Source organism: Ambystoma mexicanum, chromosome 11, assembly GCF_040938575.1.
Source record: "Ambystoma mexicanum isolate Mex_15411 chromosome 11, UKY_AmexF1_1, whole genome shotgun sequence".
Taxonomy (NCBI): domain Eukaryota; kingdom Metazoa; phylum Chordata; class Amphibia; order Caudata; family Ambystomatidae; genus Ambystoma; species Ambystoma mexicanum.
The window spans coordinates 250,140,571-250,152,712 of record NC_090934.1 but is presented as its reverse complement, the minus strand read 5'-3'; positions in this window follow the sequence as shown (position 1 = coordinate 250,152,712).

The following is a 12,142-nucleotide window of genomic DNA, read 5'->3' as shown; positions in this document are numbered from 1 at the left end:
CTGCAATTGGACCAAAGGCATGAGTACTTGACCCCAGAAATTCCTATTACCTGGTGGTGGTAGTTATGTTGATCAGAATTCAGGGCTGAGTGCCCTTACCACGTTTGGTAGCCCCGGGATCCTATAGGAATTCAGAGGGCATAAAGTCCAATCCCTAACACTACACTTACCAGACCGTGGGCACTGGCGTCCTGGTTGGGAATGCCTTCTTAAGGACCCCATCGGGCACAGTATTTGTGCGTGATCTCCTTACTTTTATCGTTAAAAGTGTACTTTTGCTCTTTGGAAAAACCCACCTGTTAGCTTGAGCCAAATCCTGCTTCAGGGGAACTTTGTAACTTCCTAAATTTATATCTAGGTACTTACCTGTGAACTTTGGTTTTAGGACATTGGGACTTATTTGCCTTATAAGAAATATTGTTTTTACTTGAATAACCATTTTTTACACCACCTTCCTTAAGACAATTGTGGTATTGCTTAGCATTAATTTGTGTAACTGTAGCGTTGTATAGTCCCCTCTTTGGCGCTAACTATGTTGTGCATATATGCGCAGGTAACTCTCTATAGTTTATAGTATATTTGGTTTGTACCTGCATGAGTTTGGCCTAATAAATAGTGTATTTGTATACAACTACGTTGAGCTCTAATACTTGGCGATCTCTATGCGTTGTTAATTGTGTCTACATACCAAACCCTTGATCTCCTGAGTCAAAGCCCTTCTGCTCAGCCCATGCTACTCAGGGAGAGTTTGGTTAGACCAAGTGTGAAATACCCTCGCTAGCCCACTAGGCTGTCCTCAGAAACACACAGCAGAGCTTCTGAAAATCCCTCTTAACACCTGCGCAACCTTCTTTTCCCCTTTTTCCCTTGTTCCCTATTTTATTGTATCCTCCTTTTTCAAATAAGTGATCTATACCCACGTTGTCGTAGCCCTTTCACTCTCTTGTTCCTTCCTTTTCCAACTGGCGGTATATTTCTTTAATAAACTTTTGACATTATTTTAGAACTTTTTTCGTTTTTAAAATGTGTATTTAAGGACTTATATATCAAACTTCCATGTTGAAGTAGAGACCCAGATACCATTTGTCTACTTTGGTGGGTGAGGAGGTGCTAACATGTGGGCTTTGCGGAGGAGCGAGTGTCATACCTTCTTGTGTTCCTCCTACTCAACATGTACATCCTCCGTTTCTCATAGGGGGCGTCTCGTGTGTTCATTACTGATGGGCCCGTCACTGGAAGTGTGCTTGGAGCACCCACGAGAGGTGGCAGCCGACCATGCATCAGTGCCGGGAGGAGGCTCTCAAACTTGGGGAATGTTTAGCACAGTGCAAATGGCTTCTCACTGAGAACAAACGCCCTGATTCATGGAGCACTGCTAAGTGTATTTTTCCAGTGCAAGGTGACTTTTCACTGGTGCAAAGTGGCTTCTCACTGCCAACAAACACCCTGTTTCACGCAGCACTGCAGAGTGTATTTTTCCAGTGCCTTTAGCACTGCCAACAAACACCTGTATTCATGCAGCAGTGCAAAGTGTATTTTGTGCATTGCAAACCCACTTTGCACTGAAAATAATCACTTTGCACTGCTACATGAATCATGGTGTTTGTTGGCAGTGCAAAGACACTTTGCACCAGTGAAAAGTCACTTTGCACTGAAAAATACACTTTGCACTGCTATATGAATCATGGCGTTTGTTGGCAGTGCAAAGTCACTTTGCACTGTGCTAAAAATTCCATGAATCAGGCCGTTAATGTATGCAAGGGAACTTACTTTTATGAATGGGGAGAGCGGCACATTTGCCACAAGTGGGCCTCCATAAACGTGGCTGATGTGTGCTGTTTGTGCTATTTTTAGACGGCAAATAACTTGAAAATCAGGCCCAGAATCTCTTTAGGCAGCATGGATGGTGAGGACTGGAGAAACTCTCACGGGCGAGTGGGCCTCATCCAGTGTTTCATAGTCACTGTGTGTGGGGGTTGGGGTGATGGAAAGGTGGTCCTGCCAGGCAGGCGTCCTGGCTCCTGCAGCAGTTCTTGCGGACGGTCGTGGCTTCAGCACCTTGGAGAGCGCGCTCCTTCTAGGTCACTGCTGCCCTCCTCTTGGAAACGGATGAATAGTTAAGCCTATTCATCCATCCTTACTGTTGCCTGTTCTTGACTAAAAGCTGGTGTCAGCGTGAAGCCAAAATGGGTAAAACCATTGCTTTTTTAAATGTCTTTTTTTCAAACCAAGAAGCAGGCTGGCACACCCGAATCCTTTCCATTCGCTACGAGGTATTGATTACGATAAGAATGCCACTTGGAGGAAATCAGGGCAGAGGGGTGGCGTGAGTTTTTAGGCATAGATCTCCATAACCACAAACGCTGTCTATCAGGCCTTGGTGGTTCCTCTTTTGCAAGATCTAAGTTGCAAGATTCTACCCCCTTGGCCAGTGTTTTAAGTGGGATAAGAAATTGAGGGGGGGCCCTCATTTGGGGGAGTGGCTTGCCTGATGGACGTGGCCTAAAACTTGAAGGCGTGGCCTAGCGAAAAGCATGTAAAAATGAAAAGAGGTGGTCTTGTCTACACAACTAAGCGCGTGCTGCAACACTGCTGGTACAACCAAATCGTGTGGTGCTGGGCAAATCATTTAATTGCACTGTTGAGGGTGAGGCTTTTTAAAAAGAGAGAAAGTTGACTGCTTAAAATACAAGCAGTCCTTGTATTCGGGGAGCTTTCTTTAAGTGTGGCGCATGCTAACATTCATAATCTAGTCTGGATGTGGTCAGATGTTTGCATCAGGGAATCGTAGATTCAACACATGAACGGATTTGCAAAATGGGCAGGGCTGGCACAAGGACAACCTGTTGAGTTTTGTTAGTTTGAGTGCTAACACAGGTGCAAGTATAGTCAGAGCCAAGAGCAGCCACGTTTCGTCATTGGGACAATTAGCAATGCAGAGGCAATCACCCAATTTCTCGTTTTAGTGGCAACGAGAAGTTAGGTATTGTGGTGGTGCTTACAAAAGTGCAAAAACGGACTCTGACCCAATGAGAAACACAACTGCTGAGCAAGGACCAGGGGAGGGTCAACCACGGCAATGGCTGCATCCTTAACTGCGTGAAACGCTGTAAAATTTAAAAATGCATAATTATGTCAAAAGGGCGAATTACCGGCGAGGCCACTCAACACTGCCTGAAGCAAGCCTCACTCACCTCCAGCCTCGATATCAGTGAGCTCCTCCTCTGCCACCCTCCCCTCCCCATCATGGGGTTAATGGGTCAAACATTAACACGCTTTTATCTCCACTCCTGTTGTGCCTGTTACTCTCAGCACAGGGAGTGGAGACAAAGGGGTGTTAATGGTGGGTGGGGACCCTGAGCTGTGACTAAAACAAGTGTCAGCCAGCCCCAGCTTTGAGCAAATTTGAGTGAAGCTGTGACTGCCCTGCACTTGTGTCAGTCACAGCTGCCTGACTTTTTGACGGCGCGCTCATCTCCCGTCGCGGCCGTGACGGGACAATGACCCGCCATCAAGTGGCGGGACCGGAGGGCCCCGGCAGGGCCCCGGCTCAGCCTCAATTTTTGGAGACTGCCGGGGCCCAGCCCCGGCAGGCCCCGGCCCACTTTAAGCACTGCCCTTGGCGCTTTCTGAATACTGTGGCTGCAGAAGCCCAAATTCCCTTCAGTGGCCAAGAGAGTAAAAGCGAAACTTTACTCCTTCGGGACAGCTCCCTAACATCTAAAAACCAGTGGTGAAGCTTCCTTCAGAGGGCAGGGTACAATAATATGGACCCGGAGAGACGACAGTAAAGTTTACTAGAGTCGCTGGGCTTCAGCGATCGAGCTCAATCACGGCCTGATATTTATGATTGCTTAATGGCACAACGGCATTATTTTACACTGCCAGAGCACTAACAATAGAATTCTGCATTCTTCAACTTATTCAAGTGGCGTATTTATTCATATATGAAAATCTATACTTTGGAAACATTTTCTGCATTAGATTTCTCGTGATGATAATAAGCAACAATTGACCAATCCAATTGGGCATTATACTGAAGATGACTACCTTGAAAACAATGATTGTCGAAACACGTGTCGGCTGACATTCTGTAGAATAAAGACACTGTTGATATCACTTCCACACAAAAATCATACGGATTTCGACTCATTGAGTTTGATATTAGGGCACGAGCGCAACGCGCCTGTTGCACTTCAATTACACTCATCCAAAAGGATAGCTTGTATCTATTAGAAGGTCCAGATAAATAAGCTGTCCAGGGCAGAGGGCAAGTGTCCTATTCTATGCATTGCTTATGAGGTCAAATAAATTATGCAGTTTTAAATAATAAACAAAGAAAGAGGATACAGAAGTGAAGAGGCAAAAGGATAGGTGTCACCCCCTCCAATCTGCACCAAGCCAAGGGCTTGCACAGCCAATCCCAGGAAGCACCCTATCTAGCTGAGGCCCACCAAGGCCCGAGCCAGAGCTCCTAGAAATATTTCGATCCGTTCCACCTCAAGCAGAGCCCCTCGCCGTTAGCATTCGTCCTCCAACCCACGCCAGCCATACGATCAACACAACTTAAGTATTGTAAGTTAGCACCCAGCCAGCTCGTTCGGATTGCAGCTAACCATACAACCCAGAGTGGGCCAAAGGTTGCTTCTCCATGCACCCCACTCCCTCATCTGCCCCTTGCCGTCTCCATGCACCCCACTCCCTCATCTGCCCCTTGCCGGCAGTCGCACTCCCCTACAAACCACCACCCACCCACATATCTCTTAGCAGTTCCACATCAGACCCACTGCTGAACTTCATTCACGCAGGCGGCCAAAGAAAGAGATGAGGCTAATTGTTTTAGTGCCGTCCCCTGTTTTCCATGGCGGCCATCTTTATGCAGGCCTGTTTCCCTTTCATGAAAGAAAAAACATCTTTCTCACACCAGACACTATGCACGGGATACTAATCCAGTTAATATTGCTTGCTTGTTAGGTCAGATAGTGCTTCAAATAGCAAGGAGCAACACTAAAATGACGCGCTTTATAATAGTGGACTAGCTGAATGAATTGTGATATCCGTCCTTTGCACATTGTAATTTAGAAGAAAGACTTGCCCCCCACGCGGATCCCGGCATTCCATCTTAACATGAGACTCTTCATGGGGAGCTGTCAATTGGGCCATGGCCCACGACTTTACCAGGGAGTCTTAAATGAAAACGAAGGGGCGCACTGCCAATGAAGCCGTCCTCACCACACTCTCCATGGAACCCGCCGAGAACACCGCGGCAAGGGTTATGCATGCAGCCGCCGAGGGGTGCGAGTCAGGTGGCAAGACAAGCCAAGCTGCTGCCAACTCTCTTTGTCTTTCCTGTCAATTGGTTGGATGACTGGTGGCGGCTTATGTGTGAACCTTGAGCTGCTGCTGCTAACGTTATTCAGTTCTTATGAATCTGCTTTTGATACATAGATCCCAATTGCGAAGGTCTTTTTTTTTTTTACTTTGAGAATTGTATGTCCGCCTAATAATAGTCTTAGGGGACTCCAGCACATTGACGTCTCCGCTTTCCGCAAACTAAGAGGAAAATATGATGAAGTATTTGATGTAGAGTTGTATATGTAGAGTCGTGATGAGTGCACCTTTCTGCGTCCATGTCCCAGGAGGAATACTCAGCAGCAACGCGCTCGCTTTGGAAACAAAACCTCCCGGTATAAAGCGTGTTATAAATAGGCAACTAAGAGACATATTCCTGTAACAGCGCCTCGATGCCCCCGCGCTGTGTGAGCGCTTTAAAAATTCAAATAAATAAATAACGACCACAGCAGCAGAAAAAGCTTATGTCCAGTAACGTTTGTGCTTTGGGTGCTATACTGCTGTTTAAAAAAAAAAAAATCCCTAAGATTTGTTTTTTAAATTCTTCAAATTGGGCGACAAGATTTTCAAGAAGAAAAACAGTAAACCGGGCGGCCAACAACATAAATGAAGTAGTACCCTCTAATAGCCCCCCACACCCCAGTCGCAAAGTAGGATTTCCATTTGAAAGTGACTACCATGGCTACACATCAGTAGTGACATAATGAGGATAATGTGAGTCTGCATGTCAACCTGTGCATTCAAGTTGGATCTGTGGGGTTGAGCTGGGTCTCAAACCCTTCTTGTACCTGGTTTGAGCCCGCTGACCCAACTTAAATCTGCAGACTGAGTCCACAGGAATGTGGTAGAGTACAAAGGCACTATAGAAAGAGAGATTGATGAGCATACAGTGTCTGGGAATGCCTGAGAGCAGTGCTTAATGTGTGCCAGTATTTGCCGGTGGGGAACACCGGCACAATTTTTTCAGCAACTGCACTCTTTATAAGCTGCGTGTCTGACTCTGAGCAGGCCAGGGCCTGCAGAGGCCTTGGTGGCGCGCTGCAGTCCATACCGCCCCCGAGCCCCATCTATCATATTTCACAGTGATCGTAAGTCGTGATGTGTGCAGCCTGGCCGCTATGCAACGCGCATACTCGCCGACTAGACCCGGCCAGGCCGTCCACCACCTATCTGTGGCTGCTGCCTGTAGGCTGCGGCACACACACACTACAGGAGCCCAGGCTCCGCCAATGAAATGCAGCAGGGCAGGCAGCTTGCGTGCCGCATGCAGGCATCCGTGTTGTGTTCATCACGGGCCTGCGTGGTCCACCTGGACCAGCAATATGCTTCTTGCAGCTTGCCGGCATTCAGGGCAGGCCGAACGCTGGAGGGCCGATGGATGCTGCTGTGTGGGATGGTTTTGCCAGAGAGTTGACTAACTGTGACACCAAGCAAGTCACAAGTTCACAACGCCTGGAGGACTTGACCCAGTCTGTTGCTTAGTTCATTGCTTGCTGCAAATACGCCCCGACATCTTCTGTCTTGCGGCCGGGGCGGCTGAGGATTCCCTGAGGCTAAAACAACGGCTGTAACATCTGTAGTGAGCAATCATGCTTCGAGCCACGGCACTGGTCCAACAGCTTCTTTTTTTTTCTTTCTTTCTAGTGTGCAATCCGTGACCCAACGGGTCAGGCAGCAGGCTGCAACAGTGCCACTGCCAAACTAACCTGGGTCAGGTGGTGCTGTGATGCGTGCCTGCCCTGCCTGCTGACGACGTGCATTGGTCACGAGTGGACCAGGTGTTCAGATCACCCCATTTTTTAAACGTGTGCCGGGTGCCCGTGCGTGCCAGGCCGGGGGGCAGGGCGCAGACTCAGTGAGTCTCTTAGCCACACCCTGGCTGGTGCGCGAGGGCGGGGGCAGGCACACAGCCAGGAAAGTGTACAGCAGAGGCGGCCATGTCAAGCAGCTCCATCTGACTACAGTGAGTAAGATGAGGCGGTAGGCCGCTGGCTGGCGCTGATCCACCATCCCTTATTATCATTGAATGATTAATGAGTATACAGTGGGTCTCATTCTGAGTGGGGCGGTAAGGGATACCGGGCACCGATAAGGAGACCGGTGCCGGTAATCCCTTACCGCCCTACTACGAGTTCCCTTATCGGGTCCCTCCTTTAACGCCTGGTCTGACCAGGTGTTATGGACGGGACCCGTTAAGGGAATTCAGAGCCAATAACGGTACCGCAATTTGCGGTACCGTTATTAGGGCCTTCCCCATTCCCATTGAGCCCTCCGGGCTCAATGGGAATGGGGAATGGCTTTTTCAATGGGGACTTACCGGTATCGCAAAGGTCGGACTACACTGGTAAGTCCCCATTGAACGAGACCGGTGCCGGACACGTTATTGGTGGCAGTCATGGTGCAAATAGTGCCATGACTACCACCAATCTCATAATGAGGCCCAGTGTCTGTGACACATTGCAGCATAGTATTTGAGGGACGGATTGTCAGACCCTTTATGGCTTCTGGGTTCCCCAGCCTCCTCCTCACTCTTCTCAATCTTGCCCATTCGTCTCATTCTCCCCTCTCCTGTGCATTTCACATGAACCTTACTGGTTGGTTCCGTGTCCAGGTTAGTGTTGTTATAACCATCCAGAGATCTGTTGGTTTGGTGGCACTGTTTCTCCCAAACTGATGTTGGCTAAATCATCGGATGGTGACTTTCGTGCACAGTTCCCCTTACCGTCACTTTGGATTGTCATTCGATGGCACCTTTCGCTCCACCCTCGCTCTTAGTAGAGGTTTTCATGCTCTGCAGCTTAGCATTTCACCGATCGCTAGAGCCTGGCACCAGCAGAATATGGAGTTTGGGCAGTGATTTCTCCACTCTGGCGGTTTGCGCTGTGTTTTGTTTCCTCCCCTTCTCTGCCCCCTTCAATATGATCTGTGTGCTAAGTCCTCTCACATTCTTTGTGTACTCGGCTGTGCCTCATCGGGTCCTCAGTCAATAAGGCTCACCAGCTTCTGCCCACCATTTGCCTCAGAAAGCCTTAACCGCCTTGATCTCTAGTTTTCTTTTAACAAACCATGGCTCCAGGGCCGGCCTTAGGGCACAGCAGGCCAGGCGACCGCCCGGGGTGCCATGCCCCCCAGGGTGCCCTTAGCCCCGCACCACGCCAACTCTGGGGATTCTTTCAAGGGCTCCCTCTAGCTGGCATCGTGGCAAAAGGCGTGGCAGGCGCCCTTTTGTTATTTAATAACAATAGGGATCTGATGCTTGCTTCAGCACCCTATTTGGATGAATGCCCCCCACTCCGATGCAGGAGCGAGCGGGGAGAGATAGGAAAACCCTCTTCCAACCCCCACCCGACCCCTGCTGACCAAGGGTGCACGGCGAGGGGTGGGCACCAATTCGCCCAGAATGCTGCTGCCACTACTGCTGGCCCTGCGTGGCTGTGCAGACTGCATGCCCAGTCCGAAGGTCACGGGCATGGAAGAAAGCGCCCTGCGGCCCCTATTTTGGAGGTTGTAACGGCGGTGCTTCACCACAGCACTGTTATTAACTAGACGAGGACATCACCTAGTACCTCATACGAAACGTGTGTTATAATATCTCCTAGCACATCATTTAAAAATAGTGTAATTTCTACTGGTCTACGATTGGTGCTTTCCCATTGCAGCGGTGGCTCAGTGTATCAGGCGCTGCGTTAGTGATCGGGCACACGCTTACTGTGCAGTGCATCTAGTTGCACTATCGGAAGACATGCTTCCAGGCACTGTTGCTGTTTATCATTTAGAAGGAGCGGGCCGGGCCCTTGGGGGCCCGGATTCACAAGAGGTGCACATTTCCGCTGATGCTCATGTTCCTCCGGGAAGAGCGGGTCTGAAGAGGACCATCACCAATCCCCAGAGACAGCACAGAGCTCTAAACCAGCTCCGAGGTACAGCAGAGGCTGGCAGTCTACTGCTTTTATCATTCTGGAGGGAGTCCAAATAAAGCATTATTGAACTAGATGCATCGTTGCCGTGGCGCTCTGAGAGGCAGAGATCCGACTGATATGTGCAGTGTAAATACTGTGTTCAGATGAACGAGGTCATTGTGTGTTCCATTCACCTTGTGGAGAAATAACAAAGCTGCATACAAAAATGGCCACCAGTCCACGTGACATAGCTCATTACACTCAGACTTGCATTTCACTTGATTATTTGTTTAGGAAAACAAGGGGAGGTCCCTCCACCATGGTACCAACTGTACAGTGGCCTAACGGTCCTCTAAACCTCTAAAAACAGGCGCGTCCGACCACAATGTGGCCAAAACATGAAAAGCGAGAGAGAAATCTGCTGCACAACCTCCAATAGTTTTCTTTTTCTGTAGAGTTGAGTTCACAGGACGCCAGGTGCTGGAGGAGGCGTGTGTGCAGGAATGCACACCATCATCGAACAGATGCACCTGCTGATTTAAAAATATGTGTCAAATGCATTATTACTTTGAGGACAGCAAGTGTGGTCCAGACAAGTATGGTCTAGAAGTGTGTTCAAATGCACTCTTTTGCCTCTGGGGGTGCCGGAACCACTAAACCCACCATAACAATTGTTTTCCAACTTTAAAGCATTATACTTCCTCAACCCATGTGTGCTCCTTCCCCATCCATCCCACTACTAGCCAGTGCCAGCAGTTGCTGCGGAGCCAAACATTTCACATGGAGCAGCGGCAGTGTGATTGACTGGTGGTGGGCCGATCTAGTTCTGAGCCGGTCCGCCCGCTCCGTGGGCAGCGTCCGCCAGGGCAGGCATTAGTGAGCCAAAATGTCTTTTGCCCTGGCACTTATATTTTTACAAATGAATCACTGCCTGATAGAATGGCAATAGGCCATTCCCAGTGGTTACAGCAGAGAGCCTGATCCGGGCAAAGAGGATGCTGAGCATGTCATGGGCAATGACCGGTGGTCACAGTGATTGGATTGGAGGTGCCACAGAATGTCCAAAATCCATGCCTATGTTAACACATGAAAAAATCCAGTAAATGCCAAGTCACAAACAGTGTACAGTAGAGCAGTAGATCAGCACCTTATACAATTTTCATAAAGCTGTGGCCACAAAATATCTATGCCAGTAATGCCAGTAATGGTCACTGTAAACTCCTTGAATGAGGCTATCACCACAATCTCCGTTTCGAAGTAAGGGTCAATGTAAATTACATGCATAAAGAGTCTTCTGCTACCTATCTATGCCAGTAATGCAATGGGGCACTATGCGCTGCACACACAGTTTGCGCTTATGCATTTATTTTCAAACTAAATTAAGCCACTTCGTATCTTTCCCTTTTCCTGAGTGACCAACAACACTGCATGAATTCAGCCCACTAACGGAATAGGTGCCTTTACATTTTATGATCATTTTAACACGCTTCATAGGTTTCACCAGCGACCATCTACCATAGCTACATTGGTTCTGGTCACCTTCTCAGCTGCTCCACCTTCATGGGCTTCGCAAATCTGGTTTCCTTTTGGGAACAATATACAACAACCTTAACCTCATCACGGTTCCCGGTCTGATCCCCATGTACCCCGTGCCTTTTCTTTGATCATGTACAGCCTTCAGCCTCTCTTTCCTTTTTTCCGTTTCCTCTCTGGGACTTTAAATGTTAACTATGTTTTTCCTCTCACCTACTGAGTTCTCCTGCCGCTGTGGCCACCTTATGGCCTTGAGGTATCTTCCCCTCATGAGCTCAAACAGAAACCTCTTAGTACTGAGATGAGTTCTTATTCTGTAGGAATATAAAATGTTCCAATCTCTTCCCTTACATGCAAACGGGAACTCTTGACTAATTGAATCATGTCCCTTACTTCTCTACTGAAGCGTTCCATCAAGCCATTGGCTTGTGGATGGTGCAATGATGTCATTATATATCTTATGTCATGATTGTGTGGACATTTTACCATTTTCACTATCTATAACCATTGTGTTGGCACTCCCTCTCCTCTAAATATTCCCTCCAAAAATGTTATTAACACTCTACTAGTAAGTTGCTCCCTGCACTGACAACTGGGTTTAACAATCAGCTACTTTATTCTGCCGTCCTTCCTTGTATTCCATCGTGTAAATGCGCTCAAATAGCCTGGAAGCTGTGCAACATAGCCTGTGTGATGCTTTCTTCACTCCTACCACAGCTGTCAGTACTGTCAGGGTTGACTTATGATCAGTCTGAATTGTAATTGTTCCCCCAGATAAATGGTCTGAAATGTCCCACACTCCAGGTACGGGTTCCTTCTCAATTATTGAGTATGCCTATTTCATTTGTGATAGTGTTCTTGGTCTGATTATGATTTCACCTTGTTTCTCATCTTTCCGATTGAAAACGGCTCCCAGCCCCTTACCGCTGGCATCAATTGTAATTATTGTCATCCTTCTTGTGTTGAATGGCTTCAGTGTGGGTGTCCTTATACATCCCTTTGCCCTTTCAAATTCTATTTGCTGTTCATACTCCCATTCAAATATCACACCCTCCCCTCAATAACCTTCTTAGTGGTTCAACTATATTGGCACAGTCTTTTATGAACTCTGTGTAATACCTGCACAATCCCCCCAGAAGCTCACTGGCTCCAGAGCTCTGGTTTTCTCTAGGCTGGACTATTGCAACAGTCTCCTTCTAGATCTGCCTGCTTCTACTCTCCGCCCTCTGCAACTCATCCAGAACAGGACTGAGAGTCTTGTCCTTGGCCTCAAGTCCAGGGATCGTATCTCTCCAGGACTGACATCTCTGCATTGGCTCCCAGTGGCTGTGCGGATTAAGTCCAAAACCCTCTGCATT